The sequence below is a fragment of the Crinia signifera genome, chromosome 3, assembly GCF_055691185.1.
Source record: "Crinia signifera chromosome 3, ASM5569118v1, whole genome shotgun sequence".
In the NCBI taxonomy this organism is placed as follows: Eukaryota; Metazoa; Chordata; class Amphibia; order Anura; family Myobatrachidae; genus Crinia; species Crinia signifera.
This window is the reverse complement of record NC_139219.1, coordinates 24,761,932-24,782,510: the sequence shown is the minus strand read 5'-3', so window position 1 is coordinate 24,782,510 and position 20,579 is coordinate 24,761,932. Positions and strand designations below refer to the sequence as shown.

The following is a 20,579-nucleotide window of genomic DNA, read 5'->3' as shown; positions in this document are numbered from 1 at the left end:
GTAAAATTGGGGGTCTAGGGAATATTTTACATTGAATCCAATGTAAAATCGGGTCCCAGGGACCCTATTCACATTTGATTCAATAAAAAAATCGCGTCGATCGCGTCGGTCGCATCACATGCGAATTGGTCGCATGCGATGCGACCGACGCAATTTTTCCGACACGACCACCCCGATGGAAATCGCTGTGGCCGTGCTAGGAAACAAGTACCAAAGTGACTGTGAGATCCATTGACCTGCTAGTTTATGAAGACTAGCAGAGGCCAGGGCCCATGTGTTGTGTTCTGAACATGAGGAATAGAAGAGAGTGGCTTTCTATTTCTTTCTTTGCATGAATGATTGTGACTATAGCTAATATGATTTTTTTCATAGGGATCGTCCCAAGAAGTCCCTCTTGGCCATGAATGAAATATAACAAAAATAACTAAACAAAAATTACCATCATAAACACAGAACATTATTATTATACGTGATTTAATATGATCAAAAAAGTCGCAATGCTTATTATATAAAAATGGTGATAAGAATATGACATACTGTAACTGTAACTATAAATACATAAACACCTTGGGTGTTGTCATTTAATTTGTTGCATGGGGACGAATGCAATGTATGGGGCAGCTTTACAATTAACTGATTTACTATTTCTAGAATCATTTATTACTTTTAAACCTTATCACTTCTTTTCCAGCCCCCCCACCCCCCTTCCCTCTGTGACATCACTAAAAAGAGGTGTGCTGGTATGAAAATCTGTTTAACTTAAGATAGGGGTGTCCAAACTTTTTGCAACAAGGGCCAGATTTGGTGAAGTGTAAATGTGTGGGGGGCCGACCATTCAGACTGACATTCTTTGAATCATTAATCACATCAGAATGGTCCCCCACTCTGCCCCCATTCACTGTATTTCCCCCAGCCTGCCCTCATTCACTGTATTTCCCCCAGCCTGCCCCCATTCACTGTATGTTCCCCACTCTGCACCCATTCACTCTGTCACCCAGCCTGCCCCCCTTCTCTTAATGTCCATCAGTGCCTCCATTCATTGTATGTCCCCAAGCCTGACCCTCCTTCACTGTATGACTCCCATTCACTGTACGACCCCCATTCACTATGTACCTCACTCTGCCCCCATTCACTGTATGTCCCCCAGCCTGCCCCTGCTCCCCCTTCTCTGAATGGCCATCACTGCCTCCATTCACTGCATTCACTGTATGTCCCCCAGCCTGACCCTCCTTCACTGTATGTCCCCCACTCTGCCCCCTCCCTTCTCTGTATGTTTCCCAGCCCCTTGTGTGAGGAAGGAGAGGCAAAGCAGGCACTGCAAGGACAGGATATGCTTGGGCTCCCGCTGCTGCCCTCCTCCACTCTGCATGTTACGGGAGCAAGCTTCCCCCTTGCTGCCCCCCTCCCCAAACACTGCTGTCACTGTGATTGTGGAGTAGGGTGATATATACAATTGCAGCAGCAGGGGTAGGACGCCAAACACATCTGACTGTGGTGGCCGGCACCTCCTCACTGCAGCAGACAGCAAGGTAAAGACGCGCTCGCCGGGGCCCTACCTTTGGTGTCCTGTGCTGTGCTTCCCACATCTGATGCTCTGCCTGCTTCCAGCTGGAGGCTGCGGGCCACTTGAAATGACAGCACGGGCCGCAATTGGCCCCCGGGCCTGACTTTGGACATGCCTGACCAAGACCTAAGGACAATTCCAGCAATTGGTTTTAAAAATAATTTAAAACACTCTTCCGGAACATAGCAGTGATATGACAAGGGGTCAATGTATAGTACTAAGCCAGGGGGAGAGAGATAAAATAGCAGCCAATTAGCCCTTAATTGCCATTTTAACAGTCTGTTTTTGAAAAATGATGGTTAGGATCTGGTTGGTTGCTACTTCATCTCTGCCCACTTTATTTCTTTCCAAAACATAGGGTGTAATTCAGACCCCCTGGCCAACTGAATCCCTGCAACACAATGCAAGTATATGTGTACGCTTACACATTCGCTCACACACAGCCGCACAGAGGAAAAAACATTTCCTCACCATCAATTTATTTTTCCTCTCTTTGCAGATAAAAGTAGGCCTGGACTTACCTTTATCCGGCATGGTGATGGCTGAAATGGGGGCGGGCGATGACATCATGTGACCTCATAAGTCCACCCTAAACAGGCACGGCCACACCTGCGTTTCCATGGACGTGCCCATTGCAATGACTAATTTAATGATTTTGTGATAAAGATCATGACAACCAGTGGTGGATCCAGGAAGGGGGCGATCAGGGCGAACAACCTCACTACCCTCTACCCTTTAACACTTCTCTCCTGCTCATTAATGCTGGTTGCTATATAGCAGTACAGGTCACATCAGTAAGGGTGAGAACAGCCTCCACAGTAGTGGGCAGAAGAACATTGTTTTGGGGGAAGGGGAATCAACATGGATCCACCCCTGATTAAAAATGTAACACTGTACAGTTTTAGTTCCCAATCATTTTAATTAGGCTATAATTATGACAGCGATAAAATGACCCTATTTATTGCTCCTATATGTGCATCAATTGTGGAGGTGTTTACAGGTTGTACTGAGTATGGTGATTCATTCCCGTGCTCCCCCAGACAGATAGATATAGAATATGTAGATAAATAGATAGATATTACACAGTTCATTCATCCCATTAAAGCACATTCAATGGCGTCAATCCTATCAGCCGCACACTTTATGGCGGATGGAATTCACCAAAAAGCGATTGCTGCTCCTAGGGTTGCGAGCAATTTTTAGTGAATTCATTCCTCGCACCCTTCGCAAATAATAGGATCGACCCCTATATGTATCAAATTGCTATTTCCATATAGAGGGTGTATTAAATTACATTGCCGCCCCTCGCAGCGCCACCGCAGCGGTTCTAGTGCATGTGCATTAACATATGCGCTTAGCATCGCAAAGCGGTGACAGAAGCCCCCCGCGATACCTGTGATGTGGTGTGTGGGGGGTTCTCTGTCACATCCCCGGCTCAGCGGCTATCCCCGGTGCCTCCTCTCCCCTGCAGCCGAAAGGACATCTGGCTGCCACATACTGCTAGGGGGAGGAGGAGTTTGACGGAGGACGGGGAGGGGGCTCAGCATCTGCGGCGGGCAGCGATAGAAGCCCATAGGCTGGTGGCGATACCCTGCCCTGCGAAGATGTGGAGGCCGGGTATTTGAAAACGGGGGTTTTATCGCATTTTTCCCTTAGTACATCCCGCCCAGAGTATGAGCAGAAGCCTCTTACCTCTCTGTCATGTAAAGCGTTCCAAATTTGAAAGCGCAACAGAATATGTTAGCGCTACATACATAATTCTTTATAACAATAGATAGACATTCTGCTAACCTGGCTGTTTACATACAGTATGAGGGTGCACTAATGAACTCCGCAGCTGTCATTTCTGTGGGGATAGTAACGAGTACAACAGAAAGTGAATGAAATGTTTTGTTTACATTGGATCCGATTTGGAGGATGATGCGGGAATGTCTGAGCCTCCCAGGCAGACACCGATGCTGTCAGCGCAGCTACCTGAGCGCCTGTCACAGGGGATGAATCAGAGTCACCTGGTCTGAACCTGCTCACCTCTCCTGACAGTCGTACTCGCAACCTCAGCTGTCTGGTTCACTTTGACCAAAATGTGCTACACTGACGTCAGTCTGGGAATCAAATCCCAGCCAGGATATGATTTAAATAGCAGCAGTAGCATATATTTACCCCGCGGATAAGGACTCCATGGCCCTTTGTCTAACACTAGGGGGCTTATTCGCTTGTGGAAGTAGTTGCTGCTGCGACTGCAAGATTTGTGCATTGCGGCGGTGACTTTATGCTAATTGCAATGAAAAGTGTTAAAACGTTCCACGTGGCCTATTGGATACTTACCTTTGGCACACACTGTCCCTTTATTACGTATGGTATGGCGCAAGCAGGGCTGCCGAGAGGGAGGGGGGGGAGGTCGGGTACTAATTACGGGCTTGCTGGAGGGGCCCAGTGGGGGCACTGATCCAACATGTGCTGTGCTGACAGCAGGCTCAGCATGAGCATCTCACTAACACTCCTACCTCGACTTTAGAGTGTTTTTTTCACCCACCTTACACATTTTGGGGGCGTGGCCTAATTGCGGGAGGTGGTCACGCCCCCAACATTTTACTGGGGCCCTGCATACCTCTCGGCTGCCCTGGGCACAAGGGCACAAATTTGACATTTGCGGGAGGTGCTGATCCCCATAAAAAATGCTGGGCATTCCCCTAGGCAGGTGGGATGATGCCTGCCAGTAGCGGGCACCATCTTCGGCATACAGTTAAGGCTGACTTTTAGGGCGAGATTTATCAAATGGAAAATGCGGTAAAACCCCGGTTTTACCGCATTTTCCAATGTATCAAAAATGATACCGCAGTGAAGGGTATCGCCACCTTTGGGTGGCGATACCCTATAGAACCCTATGGGCTTCTTTTCGTCGCCCGCCGACGCAAACCCGCCGCCTCGCCGACCCCCCCTCTGGCTTACCTTCCTGAAGGGTCCTTCTGGACCCCGGAAGGTAAGCCCTGCCTCCCCCTAGTGAAGCAGCCGGACATCCTTCTGGCTGCAGGGGGGAGGAGGAAGCGCCGGGGACAGCATGCATAGCTGTCCCCGGCGTGAGGGCAGAGCGTGGCGGCTGGGAGGTGACGGAGACCCCCCGCACACCAGTGTACAGGTATCGCGGGGGGCCTCCGTCACCGCACCGCGATGCCAGCCGCATATGTTAGTACATATGCGGCAGCATCGCGGCGGGGGGGCGGCGAAGGGCGGCAATGTATTTTAATACATCCCGCCCTTATTACCTAAGGGGAGAGAAATCATTCGATGATCGGTGACCACGTGTTCTCGTGCATACACATCCCCTCACATGGTACCGCGGGGATTCGGTGGCGAGGGGGCTGATGTTCCGGTGGGTGGCAGGCGGCGTTAAGCCGCTCACTAACCAGCGAACAACCGTGCAAGCGGTACTGAATCAGGGACAAAGTGCTATTACCGCAGCCGATACTAGACATTGTAGTGACCAGGGTGAACACGTTCTGCTGGGGGTGACAGTAGACATCCTCGTTGCACTACCTTAAATATGGCTCTGTTATTATTATACAGTACTGTATGAAAGGTTCCCTTTGATGTACCTCATAACCTGTTCCATAAATTATAAGCCATAAGGCGGGCGTTCCTTACTTGAGCACAGCGGTCATCATTGTAAACGCTGAGATTAGAGATGGGTCGTTCGCGAATGAAGCAAATCTTTTGAACGGATCCCATGAAAGAACGAGTGAGCCGCCGATCCCAAGAAAAGGTGATCCGTCGTTCTTTTACTTTCAGATTTGTTTTTAATTACAATGCATTTTCCTGATCTCAGCACTGCCACCTGTGGCAGCTGAGATGTACTGACTCTAGAGACTGAGTTCAGTGTTGTGACTGCAAGTAAAAGAAAGATTAATAAGGCTGCTGCTGCTAGGGATAGCCATCGGTGCAGACGCCATTGATGTTTGCCATCGATGGCGAGTCTGCACCCAGCCATCAATCAGTGTTTTACTCGGTTATGTGTGTTCTTTTTTGTTCAGCTCAATGGTTTTTTTTTTTAAAAGTACAAAATAATGGGAATAAATGATTGTAAGACAAAATATGCTTCTTTATTAACAAATTACCCCTTCTTTCAAAGTGAACTGTTGATCTGCCTAAAAGATATGGATCTTTTCACTGACTGATCTGCTGGATCCCAGCTCTCGCTAGTGACCCGTTTTGCCCATCTCTAGCTGAGATATTTGTAGAGTGAGGGCACAGCCCGCATCGCATTACAGCATGAGCATCGGCTTTAGACGCAGCGAATCACAGCAGCCCTTTACTTAAGACTCCTCCTACGGCTTTTGCATAATTTCGCCTAGCTGTGTGAATAGCGGCCCCCTCTGAATAAGGCCCCAAAACAATAACGCTAAAGTGTCAGTTACTTTTTTGACTGTTTCTTTTCTGATGGAATTGCTCAGACAACCTCGTTTGTATTTACCATTTACACTTCACAGTCTCCTTCTCCCTTGTGCTGTACTCTGGAATTGCAGAGTACTGAGAGTCCCCTTTCTTATGTGCCCTTGGACCACCAAAGCCGTAAGCCATGATCTCTGGCTGCCCACGATCTCACAGGAGATGGCACTGCTGTATTTCTGCTCATCCCAGGATGGCACCGAGATGTGGCAGGAATTAGCCGTTAGCCAGTTGCTGGGTTAGGGCGAGACAGACAGGCAAACACAGCCAGAGAGACATCTCCTGCCTTCAGCACTCTCATTCTCTGAATTCTAGTCTGTATCCGATAGTAATCAGCTGTCATGGTGACATGTCCACCAGCGTTTCTTCCTGTTGTGCAATCAGGTGTCTGGAAAATCCAGTATACTCAGGTGTACTCAATGCGGGCTTACTCAAGAAACAGCATTTTGTGCCTAATTCAGATCTGCACGCTAGGCAGGGTACACTCGCAGCCTTGCGAGCGGGTAAGTTCCGCCCAGATGAACGCCTGCCACCAGTGCCGCCCGCATCCCCTGGTAACATGCGAGGGGATGTGAACGAGAACACATTCTCTCGCATGCAGCCGAAGGGAAGAGAAATCTAATGATTTCTATCCTCTTCGGAAATAAAAGTCAGTGAAAACTATTATTTCCACTGCTGTTCGCCGAAAAAGGGGCAGGTGTTGACGTCATGTGATGTCAGTCACCTGCTCCGAGCAGGCATCAGCCTGCCTGAGTTCCAATCAAATGCTGGGAGTTCCCCTGCTTCAGCCTGTTCCTGGTGTATAGAAGAACTGTTCCCCTGCCTGTTCCTGGTGTGTATAGAAGAACTGTTCCCCTGCCTGTTCCTGGTGTATAGAAGAATCGTTCCCCTGCCTGTTCCTGGTGTATAAAAGAATTGTCTCCCTGCCTGTTCCTGGTGTATAGAAGAATTGTTTCCCTGCCTGTTCCTGGTGTATAGAAGAGTTGTTCCCCTGCCTGTTCCTGGTGTATAGAAGCATTGTTCCCCTGCCTGTTCCTGGTGTATAGAAGAATTGTTCCCCTGCCTGTTCCTGGTGTATAGAAGAATTGTCTCCCTGCCTGTTCCTGGTGTATAGAAGAATTGTCCCCTGCCTGTTCCTGGTGTATAGAAGAATTGTTCCCCTGCCTGTTCCTGGTGTGTATAGAAGAATTGTCTCCCTGCCTGTTCCTGGTGTATAGAAGAATTGTTCCCCTGCCTGTTCCTGGTGTATAGAAGCATTGTCCCCTGCCTGTTCCTGGTGTATAGAAGAATTGTTTCCCTGCCTGTTCCTGGTGTATAGAAGCATTGTCCCCTGCCTGTTCCTGGTGTATAGAAGAATTGTTCCCCTGCCTGTTCCTGGTGTATAGAAGAATTGTTCCCCTGCCTGTTCCTGGTGTATAGAAGCATTGTCCTCTGCCTGTTCCTGGTGTATAGAAGAATTGTCTCCCTGCCTGTTCCTGGTGTATAGAAGCATTGTCCCCTGCCTGTTCCTGGTGTATAGAAGAATTGTTTCCCTGCCTGTTCCTGGTGTATAGAAGCATTGTCCCCTGCCTGTTCCTGGTGTATAGAAGCATTGTCCCCTGCCTGTTCCTGGTGTATAGAAGAATTGTTCCCTGCCTGTTCCTGGTGTATAGAAGAGTTGTACCCCTGCCTGTTCCTGGTGTATAGAAGAATTGTTCCCTGCCTGTTCCTTGTGTATAGAAGAATTGTTTTCCTGCCTGTTCCTGGTGTATATAAGCATTGTCCCCTGCCTGTTCCTGGTGTATGTATAGAAGCTTTGTCCTCTGCCTGTTCCTGGTGTATAGAAGCATTGTTCCCCTGCTTGTTTCTGGTGTATAGAAGCATTGTCCCCTGCCGGTTCCTGGTGTATAGAAGCATTGTCCCCTGCCTGTTCCTGGTGTATAGAAGCATTGTCCCCTGCCTGTTCCTGGTGTATAGAAGCATTGTTCCCCTGCCTGTTTCTGGTGTACAGAAGCATTGTCCCCCTGCCTGTTTCTGGTGTATAGAAGCATTGTCCCCTGCCTGTTCCTGGTGTATAGAAGCATTGTCCCCTGCCTGTTCCTGGTGTATAGAAGCATTGTCCCCTGCCTGTTCCTGGTGTATAGAAGCATTGTTCCCCTGCCTGTTTCTGGTGTATAGAAGTATTGTCCCCTGTCTGTTCCTGGTGTATAGAAGCATTGTTCCCCTGCCTGTTTCTGGTGTATAGAAGCATTGTCCCCTGCCTGTTCCTGGTGTATAGAAGCATTGCTCCCCTGCCTTTTCATGATGTATAGGAAAAAATGTTCCCCTGCCTGTTCCTGGTGTATAGAAGCATTGTTCCCCTGCCTGTTCCTGGTGTATAGAAGAATTGTTTCCCTGCCTGTTCCTGGTGTATAGAAGAATTGTTTCCCTGCCTGTTCCTGGTGTATAGAAGCATTGTCCCCTGCCTGTTCCTGGTGTATAGAAGCTTTGTCCCCTGCCTGTTCCTGGTGTATAGAAGCATTGTTCCCCTGCCTGTTTCTGGTGTATAGAAGCATTGTTCCCCTGCCGGTTCCTGGTGTATAGAAGCATTGTCCCCTGCCTGTTCCTGGTGTATAGAAGCATTGTCCCCTGCCTGTTCCTGGTGTATAGAAGCATTGTCCCCTGCCTGTTCCTGGTGTACAGAAGCATTGTCCCCTGCCTGTTCCTGGTGTACAGAAGCATTGTCCCCTGCCTGTTCCTGGTGTATAGAAGCATTGTTCCCCTGCCTGTTTCTGGTGTATAGAAGCAATGTCCCCTGCCTGTTCCTGGTGTATAGAAGCATTGTTCCCCTGCCTGTTCCTGGTGTATAGAAGAATTGTCTCCCTGCCTGTTCCTGGTGTATAGAAGAATTGTCTCCCTGCCTGTTCCTGGTGTATAGAAGCATTGTCTCCCTGCCTGTTCCTGGTGTATAGAAGCATTGTCTCCTGCCTGTTCCTGGTGTATAGAAGCATTGTCCCCTGCCTGTTCCTGGTGTATAGAAGCATTGTCTCCTGCCTGTTCCTGGTGTATAGAAGCTTTGTCCCCTGCCTGTTCCTGGTGTATAGAAGCATTGTCCCCTGCCTGTTCCTGGTGTATAGAAGCATTGTCTCCCTGCCTGTTCCTGGTGTATAGAAGCATTGTCTCCCTGCCTGTTCCTGGTGTATAGAAGCATTGTTCCCCTGCCTGTTTCTGGTGTATAGAAGCGTTGTTCCCCTGCCTGTTCCTGGTGTATAGAAGAATTGTCCCCTGCCTGTTCCTGGTGTACAGAAGCATTGTCCCCTGCCTGTTCCTGGTGTACAGAAGCATTGTCCCCTGCCTGTTCAGTGTGTGTGGCACTCAGTTGCTGTCAGCGTGTGCGGCACTCAGGTGCTGTCAGTGTGTGCGGCACTCAGGTGCTGTCAGTGTGTGCGACACTCAGGTATCTGAACCAATGCTAATGATTATACAATGTTTACGCTGCCTGATTGCTTCTATTTATAGCAGCAATGACCTCGGATGCTATGACACCCTGTAGTCCTCTGTGCTCTTCGTTCTGTGGGAATTTGTTCTTGGAAGTCTGGCAACTGTTATCCTTATAAAAAGGGTGATGTATGAAACCTTGGAGAGAGATAAAGTGGGTGTGGATCATTTGCTGAACCTTTTGCTTGTGTCGGCCTTTTGACCATGTCGATCTAGGTATCCAGATAGCCGAAAGACATTGTCTAGGTCAACAGTCAATAGATCGACACCAAATGGCCAATATGCACAAGGTCCACACCAGTCAAAAGTTGACATGGAAAAGGTCCACACATGACAAGGCCAACATGTTTTTATTTTAGTCCGGGAGACTCCCTGAAATATCAGCAATCTCCCTGACTCCCCAGAGAGTGCAGAAATCTCCCCAATTGCACCTTACCCACATTACGTAGCTGTTATGTACTTGGGGAAAGAAGAAATCTGATATGATTAAGCGAGGGCTGCATAGGCATGAGGGCATTTAAGAGCCTGTGAATTTTGTGATTGTCCTAATAAAGTTGTGTTTATAGTTCATTACCCATAGAGGCTTAGGTGATTGATGGTTAGTTCAGCCAATTAGGTAGACAAGGGGTGGTAGCTTATGCAAGGGTATATAAAGAGGAGTCAGATGCTGCTGCTTCCTCATTGAGTCTGGAATCCCACCCTCCCTCCCTTGCTCTTTCCATTGCTACATGGCCTGTCACCTAATTTGGCTTAAAAAAAAATTAATTAGAAATAGGCGGGAAGGCGCTCTCGACCAGCGGTCATTTTGAGGTACAGGTGGTCGCTGTGCGGTATTGCCCCCCTTTGTCAGGACGGCTGGTGACCCCTGCCTCCACCGGGGGCCATAGAAGGGGCTGTAAGATCGTTACAGTACGGGCTGTGCCTTAAATTGGATGGGGGCGGTTCATCGCCCTGGTTATAAATTGAGGCGTTGTAGTCGTTACTAACATTTTTGACCTGAGCTGGTCTCCAAGCGCTTTCCTGGCCATCCCTTTACAATAGGGTCATACCACTTAATAAATATCCATGACCTTTTAACTTATGCAGTTGTTGTCCGTGTCGTTATTTTAGAATAAGGGTTTCCGTGTGATTTATTTATAGGGGTAATATAGAGTTAAGTTAAGGTAAATGTCAATCGTGATAATTCAGTAGGCGCCTCAATAAACATTTACGTGGAATTTTCCCTGCCATTTCCCTGCTTTGGATATTATCCCCAATGTTCCCTATGGCTACATGCATTGTCTAATGTTCCTTATGGCCACTTATACCCCTTTTACACCAGATCCTCGACCCGGGTTATTGTCGCGCCAATCCGGCTTGGTGTAAAAGGGGTCTAAGAAATATCCTGGTCCTGTGACCCTGGAATACAATCCTGGAAATGCTCATGGTCGGACACAGGTGGAACCCAGGGTCAGGGGCAGACTAAACAAGTAACCCGGGTCATCCAACCTGGGACTTGTTTCCACCAATGAGGGAGCCCATACCTCCTGACCGCAGCATCCTGCGGTCAGTCTGGAGGTTGGGCAGGGGGCACATACAGTGGAGCGGAGGAGATGAATGGATGCAGCCTAGAGAGCAGTCTAAATTACTGTACCCCTATATGCTTTTAATCTGGGGATGAGGCTAGAATGATGTTATAAGGATAGAATAGCGTCATTAAATCAAGATTAAGATTATTAAGATTCAACTTCCAATTCTGCACAGTTACACAAAAAAGTGGGTGGTGGAAGGGGGGTGGGTTCCACACATCTGGCGGTGTAGGGGACTACCGGCAGGATCTGGGACAGTGGACAAGTAGCGCTATAACATCTTACTGATAGGTGTGGCCGGCGTAGTCAAGTCTGCTGTAACGTTCCACGATTTTATAAACGAGCATCATTAGCAGTTTTAGGGTGTTTCTGTAGCACAAATATTCGGCACATTACAATACTGAATATGGTGTTGGGAAAGGTTGATGGTTTACTATGATGCCCATGTTGTGCCATGTGCATGATAGTGGCAGGAGACAGGCATCACACAGTTATTGTATTCTTGCCAGTGCCAGTCCTTAATCAAAGGCTCAGTACCATTTCTCCCACCTTGTTCTGTATGGTTGGTACCATAGTTGCTGACTTTTGAGCTGCCCTCTCCGGGAGAGGGCAGCCAGCTCTGTCAGGCAGGGGGGCGGGGCCATTTCCAGGACTGGAAAAAGAGGCGGTCCGGGGGCGTGGCCACACAGATGATGCCCTGTTGGGGGCATGTCTACAGCGTCACTGCATTTTAGCCCCGCCCCCGCCGTGCAATGCCGGTATTTCAGTCATTGCACTGCGGGGGGCGGGGCTAAAATGCAGCGATTGCGGCATTTTACCTGCAGACCCCCCCGCCGAGGGACACTGGGGGGGATATGCGGGAGGATTGCCACCCTTTCTGGGGGACCGGGAGGGGGACCCGATTTCCAGGACTCTCCCGGCCATTCCGGGAGGGTAGGCAACCCTGGTTGGTACCATTCTCAGTAGTGTTTCCTCCTAGATGATTGTGATGAAGGGGAGTTTATAAAGATGCAGCCATAGAATACATCTTCTGTTTCCGATTATCACAGCTATAGAAAAAAAGGTACGTGTGTATTTGCAGGGCGCCCAATTAGCATACGTACGCTAGCGTAGGGAAATTGCATCGCATCGCATGGGCCATTTTAGTGCCGTGCGTTGCAATTCTCCTATGTAATTTATTCACTGCTTTGTTGCCGCGGACGGATCGCATCGCATCGAATGCGATTGCACCGCACGCAAAATAGCATGTGATCGCATGTGATATTATAGGGTGCGATGCCATTTACTTTACTATACAGTTCTATGAGACGCAATGAGATTTAGGCGCCCGCCCACTATCCACGCCACCCTGAAGCGTGGCAGCGGAATGCGTCCTCCGACTTTTTCATAACCCTACTATCCACGTCGGCGTGGAGTTGATTTTACATAGTGTGGCGAGCGCAGCGAGCCACCGAGCCCGAAGCGTGGTGAGCACAGCAAGCCCCGCAAGGGGACGCGGATTACTTTACATGTATTCCGCGTCCCCTAGCGGGGCTCGCTGCGCTCGCCACACTATATAAAATCAACTCCACGCTGACGTGGATAGTAGGGGTATGAAAAGGTCGGAGGACGCGTTCGCTGCGCTCGCCATGCTTCGGGTGGCGTGGATAGTGGGGGGTGCCTAAACCTCATTGCATCTCATAGAACTATATAGTAAAGTAAATGGCATCACACCCAATAATATCGCATGCGATGTGATCCGCCCGCACCAACAGAGCAGTGAATAAATGACATAGGAAAACCGCATCGCATCGTAATGCAATTTTCTTACGCAGAATTGCCCACTAAGCAATTTGCTTAGTGGGCGCCCTGCTACTACACAAGTACCGAAAAAAAGGTACTTGTGTAGTTTCACCGTGACAGCTGGCCACCCGCTCCATCCAGGTCCGGGTCCCCTCGCGGGGCTCACTGCGCCCATGCTTCAGCTCAGTGGCTTGCTGCGCTCGCCAAACTTTATAAAATCAACTCCATGCCGATGTGGATAGTGGGGGTATGAACCTGATAATTCAAACCTGATCGCAAAGCACATTTAGCCAATGGACGAAACCATGCTGTACTGCAAGTGTTGCAGATGCAACAGATGTGCAGAGAGAGAGAGTTAGATTTGGGTGAGTTATATTGTTTCTGTGCAGGGAAGATACTGGCTGCTTTATTCTTACACTGCAATTTAGATTTCAGTTTCAACACCCCAACCAAATCTAACTCTCTCTCTCTGCACCTGTTACATCTGCCCCACCTGCAGTGCGGCATGGTTTTATCCATCTGCTAAGAAATGTGCTTTGCGATCAAGTCTGAATGACCCCTGTATCCCTGTCCACTTTATCTGTCTCCAAGGCATTCCTATTGAAATTAATATGTCTGATATCCGCCTCTTATACAGTAACATTTAGCCCTGTGACTCTGGTGTGGCCATGATAAGTCAGCAGTTTGGCAGTAAACCCCCCCCCCCTTTCCAACCACCCAGCTTCCATGACGTCCGGGGCAGTGATATCACCACCGGTAACAAGCGTCATCCTGCACTTCTGCTGGAAGCCAGGATATTGCTAAATGTTGCATCACAGCTGATGTTGCTTAGGAACTTTCACACGTCGGTTAGACACTGCATGAGGAAATGCCAGAAGACGTCCGGGAGCTTCTGTGCTCGGTTTATTGATCACAAAGGTTAGTTCTGTTATTATCAGGTACAAGAAGAAGGGATCTGCCAGCGGTGATAGGATTGCCATGCGCTGGCAAATTTACTGACACTCACTAAAAATCACATAAACTCACCATCGGCAACCCTTTTGCCGCACACTTTAACAAAACTTATTTAACTTATAACTAAACTAAACACTAAAAATAAAGAGACAGACACAAGTGCTGGCGTTTAAAATATATTGTCAAATTTATTAATTGACATTTAAATATCTCTGACTATTAAGTGGTAGGCGGCCCTAAAGAACGGTCATAGAAAGGAGGGGGGTAAAGATCACACACACCATTCTAACATCGCTGGTGTTCAAACTCTCCCAAACACACCCACCTGTCCGGATGGTGCAGCCATCCCCTGTCCAAGGGGGCATGTGCTGACGACATATCAAATGCCGGGAGAGCGCACCCCACTATCCTCACATGATTTCAAATATACAAGACCGTTCTTTACCGCCGCCTGTAAAGAAGAAAAATAGGGATGGGAGGGAGGGGAAAGCTGGATCATAGAGGAAGTTCACCCTAACTTCCTTCTGCCTTAAGCATAGACAGCTCCACCCTACACCCTGATTGGCTAATCCCTACAAAGTCAGATCCTAACAACTTGGTACTTAAAGTGCCAGCAGCTCAAGTACCTTTGGTGGTTTATGACACCTCCTGCTTAAAACAGCCCTCGGTTTTCTTTATCACCAGGAAGCAATCTCTACTGACATGACTAATGAGATTAAGCGAGGGCCGCTCCTGTACGAGTGGGTGCAGGATAGGAAAGTTAGAGTTATGCATTAATGGAAAGGGTTAGGTTTAGGGTGTGTGTGTGTGGGGGGGTTTGCTTAGAGTTAGGCCAGGGTTGCCTACCCTTCCGGAATAGTCGAGAGGGTCCTGGAAATCGGGTCTCCCCCTCCCGGCCCCCGGAGGGGGGGCAACCCTCCCGCAGAGCTATCCGTCTCCTGCAAACCACCCCTCTGCAGGGGGGGGCATGGGTCAAATGACGCAAATCGTGTAATTTTAGCCCCGCCCCCGTGGCTAAAATGAAATGGCTAAACTCACGCAACTGCTCTCACCACACCCCCAAACAAGTGATCCCTCCTGTGGCTCCGCCCTGCCCCTTTTTGTTCCCTGAGACATCCCCGCCTCCCTGAACTGGCTGCCCACTCCCGGAGAGGGCAGCCAGAAAGTCAGCAAGTATGAGTTTGGATGTGCAGATAGAGTTAGATTTGGGTGGGGTGTGTTCAAACTGAAATCTATCTACATTCCAGTGTAAAAACAAAGCAGCCAGTATTTACTCTGCACAGAAACAACATAACTAGGGATGCCAATCCCGGGGCATTTTTTCAATCCCGGGATTCGGGATTGAAAAATGCTCAATCCCGGGATTCCCAGGATTGGCTTCCCTATTTTAAAAAATTGCCCCGGCCATCCGCATATTTTCATGCCTGGGCGGGTGCAGTCGGGATCCGGGAGTTGTGGCAAGATTTATGAGGCTGTAAACAGGGAACAAGCTGAGACTATGACATTGTGTCACGCTACGCAGAGCCGCGCCGCATCGGAAGAAGCCGGGCAACATCTGAGTAGGAGCTCAGACGCTGCCCGACATAAATGCGGCTGTGTCCGGGAGCGGGGTGCAGCTGTCTGGCCTGTGCAGTGTGACTATGACATTGTGTCACGCTACGCAGAGCCGCACGGCTTGTCGGAAGAAGCCGGGCCGTCTAATCCCGAAATCCCGGAATTGGAACATCCAATCCCGGGATTGAAATCCCGGCGATTTTGCGGCCAAATCCCGGGATCCCGCCGATCCCGATCCCGGGATTGGCCACCCTAAACATAACTCATCCAAATCTAACTCAAACTAATTTGTCCTGCGATCAGGTCTGAATTAGGCCCTGTGTGTGACAGGTGGAAACAGATATCTGATTGATTCATGAGAATGAGCCCCACAGGGGTTTTATGCTAAACAATCAGGTTCAGAGCCGTCCATTCATCTGGAGGTGAAAACATTAGTTTTCTGTTGTAATTTAAATGTGGATTTACCATAAAATGGTAATGTGGATGCATTTTGGGCCTAATTCAAACTAGAGATGTGCAGGTTCTGATTTACTCTGATTTCAAAGCAGGATCTTATTGGCTATCAACTGTCAACAACTGTCATGTGATTTGGCATAGCCAATAAGATCCTGCTTTGAAATCAGCATCTCATGGTACAGTGTACGCGAACACACCTTGCATGTGGCCGAACGGGAGAGAAATCATTTGATGGTCATGTGACATCAGCCACCCGCCCCGAGCAGGCACCGCCACACCTGAGTTCTCAGGGGACACTCAGCTATTTTATTGGGGCGCCCATAAAACACTGGGCATTCCCCTACTGCCTTCCCCTGCTACCTCCCCCCTGCCCTCCCCCGGACCTCCCTTCCCGGACGGAATGGCTCAGACAGTGTTCGCTCCCGGGGTTTACGGGGATGTGGACGAATTCGGCCGATAACAAATGGGTCAGAATCGGCCCCGTTGTACATTAGGCCAGCAGAGTGTATGCATTCTCTGGATGGAAGTTCTTAAGCGCTGTGTATAACACTACTTTCACGAACTTTCATTCACGATCTTAAAATGCGAAATTCGCAGAAAGCTGTTTCCGTTTTATGAATATATCCCTAAATGTATTGATCGCTATATACACTATCACTTTTTAAAAAAAATATTGGTACTCTTTACCTAGGACGGCGCCCATCGCGGGCATCGCATCCATCGCATGCACTAAAGTAACGGGTGCGACGCGACCGACGCGATGCCTGCGATTTCCCATAGGGATCACTGTTAAATTTTTCAATGGACCCGATTTTTCAGTTCAATGCCTCAATGGCCGCAATTTTGCCATAGGAAACAATGTTAAATGGGCCACAGAGCCCAAATAGGCACCCTTAGCAGTGAAATGTCCCCCACAATTGTTAACGACACCCCACGATCCACGCGAACCCGAAGCGTGGCGAGCTCAGCAAAACCTATGGCAAAATCGCGGGCATTGAGGCATTGAACTGAAAAATCGCGTCCATTGAAAAATTTAACATTGATCCCTATGGGAAATCGCGGGCATCGCGTCGGTCGCGTCGCACCCGTTACTGTAGTGCATGCGATGCCCGCGATTTTTTACACCCGATGACCGCGATGGACATCGTGGGCGCCGTGCTAGGTAAAGAGTACCAAAATATTTATTTATTACCAGTTATTTAGATAGCGCACACATATTAAGTAGTCATTGCATACGGCTGTGGCCGGATAGGCTGTGGGCAGATTTTATCTGTGGGCCTAGATTGAAGTGGGCCGTTATTAAAGTGGGAAAACTGATTCATAACTACAGCGTTATACCAGATTCATCTGACTCATCATCTCTTGTCTCCAACAGGTAACACACTGAACATCTCCTCTGTACTGCAGAGCATTACATCTATTGTGTGGGATTGATTTGTACTTCTAGGTAACACACTGAACATCTCCTCTGTACTGCAGAGCATTACATCTATTGTGTGGGATTGATTTGTACTTCTAGGTAACACACTGAACATCTCCTCTGTACTGCAGAGCATTACATCTATTGTGTGGGATTGATTTGTACTTCTAGGTAACACACTGAACATCTCCTCTGTACTGCAGAGCATTACATCTATTGTGTGGGATTGATTTGTACTTCTAGGTAACACACTGAACATCTCCTCTGTACTGCAGAGCATTACATCTATTGTGTGGGATTGATTTGTACTTCTAGGTAAAACACTGAACATCTCCTCTGTACTGCAGAGCATTACATCTATTGTGTGGGATTGATTTGTACTTCTAGGTAAAACACTAAACATCTCCTCTGTGTACTTTACAACAGTACCTAGCCTGTGTGTAGGGGGGAATTTATTTTTATTCTAGATGATATATAGTATCCTGGAATGCTAGTTTTGTTTTTCTAAGCCACTTTTATTGCTATGTGTTGTAGGGGGTGGGGACTGAGCGAGTGGATTCCAATTATTGGGAATTGGGAACTCATGCATTGTTAGAGTACTTAAGTAGTCATTGCATACGGCAGGGGCGGATTGGGAACTAAAACCAGCCCGGGAAATATCTTGAAGCAGCCCTAGCGGGGGGGAGAGTTGCTGCGCGCCGAAGGCGCGCCCGATTTTTTTGGGGGGTGTGGCCTATACATATGGGGGTGTGGTCTATTTCAATGAGGCCACACCCAATTTTTGCCGCTGTGGGGGCATGGCTAGTGGCTCTATGAGCTGCTGGCTATGTCCCCAGCCCCTCAGGCTGCAGAATAGGCGAATGCGAACAGCATCTATTCTGCAGTCTGTGGGGCTGGGGAGATAGAGACAGGGGGTGGGGGGGGGGTGACAGGGGGACTCCCAACTGTCCCCCCCGCGCCGTGGGACACGGAGTATGGGCCACCTCCCTTGAACACATTCTGCACCATAACAAGAGGGCCCTTTTTTCTATCAAAAAACCTGTACACCTTATGCCACACAGTATGAGCCAATATTCACATTATGACACATGGAATGATCCAAAATTCCACACAGAACGAGTTAAAAAATTATGCAACGGAATGAGAAGATACAGGGTGAGAGGGGGTTGGTGCAGGGTGAGAGGGGTTGGTAATTAATGGTGAGAAAGGGGTGAGGAGGGGTGAGAGTAGAGTGGCAGGGTAGAAGAGGATGCAGGGAGGGTGGACAGAGGTGGCTTAGAATGCTGGGAGGGGAGATGCAGGGTGGCTGAGAACGAAGGGAGGGAGGACTTACACAGGGTGGCACAGGACGCAGAGTGTGAGGGGGCATGGTGGCACAGGATGGAGGATGCCCATTATACATATGCCACACACCGTAATGCCCATTATACACAGGCTGCTCCCCTGTATAATAATAACAGGACACCACAGGCTGCTCCCCCTGCATAATCATAATAACAGAAGGACACTACAGGCTGCGCCTCCTGTATAATAATAACCTAACACCACAGGCTGCTCCCCCTGTATAATAATAACAGCAGGACACTACATGCTGCTCCTCCAGTATAATAATAACATTCTGAAGAAGTGTGGCGACATAATCACTGGGATAAAGAGGAATTGCCTACCTGAGAAATTAGTGCCTTTGTGGCACTCGCTGGGCAGGGCAGCTGCCAGGACTCGCCGGACGTGGAACAGAGAGTGAGTGGGCCTATTTTCAGTGGGCGGCTTGGAGCTGTAGCTCCATCCGGCCCTGCAGGCAAGCAGCAGGCACCGAAGGTAATGGGGCAGGTAGAGGAGGGAGGTGGTCAGTGGAGTCCCGGGCACAGCCGTGGCTGCAGCCGATCCACAGCCCTGCCCCTGACCCTGTCATTCTGCAGCCCTCGCACCAGCTGCAGATTCACAGGCAGACTCAGCCGCAGCACAGCATGGCACTATAGCGCCGGCGGCTATGACAGCTGATACAGTGAGCGGCTGCTAGCGCCAAACTGGACCTGGTGAGTGGCAGGGGGTCCTCCTTCCAGTTCGTGGAGTGACGACTTACTTTGTCATTTAGACAAGGAACGGTTTGTGTGTGTATGAATATATATATATATATATATATATATATATATATATATATATATATATATATATACACATACATACACACACAAACAGTTCCTTGTCTAAATGACAAAGTAAGTCGGCACTCCACGGTAATCAAACAAAGATTTGTATTCAATGAGGAAAATACATTACAAGGTGTTTCAGCAGTGTCATCAACGTTTCATGGCCATCCCCGCCATTTCGTCAGGATGTGGGCTGCAAGGTGAGGTGTACAGGTGCCAGGACAGTGTGCTGTGTGTGCAGTCTTACCCAGGGGCGGATTGGGAATTAAAAGCAGCCCGGGAACTATTTTGAAGCAGCCCTGGGGGGGGGGGGGGGGGGGGAGGGGATGGTGCGCGCCAAAGCCGCGCCCGGTTTTTTGGGGGCGTGGCCTATTGATATGGGGGTGTGGCCTATTCTGACAAGGACACGCTCCATTTCCGCTGCTGTGGGGGCATGGCTACTGGCTCTCTGAACTGCTGGCTATGTCCCCAGCCCCTCAGGCTGTAGAATAGGTGCATGGGAGGGGGGACACAGGGTGGCATAGGATGTAGGGTGACAGAGGGGAGACGCAGTGTAGCATAGGATGTGGGGTGGCGGAGGATTCAGGCAGGGAGGGGGGAAGCGGGGTGGTGGAGGAAGCAGGGTGGGAGGGGATATGCAGGGTGGCATATGTGTATATTAGCAAGGGTCCGGCACTCCCAATAACCAAACAACAATTGCCTGTGTGCCCTCACAGAGAGAAAGACATACAGCAGCAGAGGTGCGGCACTCCATGAGTTAATGATGTGATGAAGACAGTAGTCAGTCAGGTAACCACAACGTTTCGGTTCTATTGAACTTTTTTCAAGTGTCAGTGAAAAAAGTTCAATAGAACTGAAACGTTGTGGTTACCTGACTGACTTCTGTCTTCATTAACTCCTGGAGTGCCGCACCTCTGCTGATTGCTTTTCCTTTCCCAACGGAAAACAATGTAACAAACAAATATAGAAGGCACTACCAAGATTTATGATAACTGCACAGCGGCAGACTCAAAAGAAATAGAAGCAAACACAAAGCTTGTGTGTCAACGTTTCGGGCAAAGCCCTTTATCAAGACATGGCAAGCAAAAGAAACATGTACTTACATTTATAGGAGAGTGTGGGGTCAGGGACACCTCGTGCAGCCATCACCAGCACAGCCCCGGCTGGTGTAGGATGACGTCATACGGCGCACAATGCTTGAGAATCGGAATCACCAGGGGCGTGTCAAAATC

The 20,579-nt window shown here is 49.0% G+C and overlaps 1 protein-coding gene across 3 annotated transcripts in view; it reads right to left on the bottom strand.

Annotated features, from left to right (window-relative positions):
- FOSL2 (FOS like 2, AP-1 transcription factor subunit) overlaps positions 1-20,579 on the bottom strand; it is a 79,946-nt gene that overhangs the window by 56,333 nt on the left and 3,034 nt on the right. For all 3 annotated transcript variants that reach the window (XM_083175476.1, XM_083175474.1, XM_083175478.1), the window contains exon 2: positions 20,451-20,579. This exon is cut by the window's right edge and continues 193 nt beyond it. The gene's annotated coding sequence lies outside the window, so the exon portion shown is untranslated. The remainder of the gene's footprint in view (positions 1-20,450) is intronic.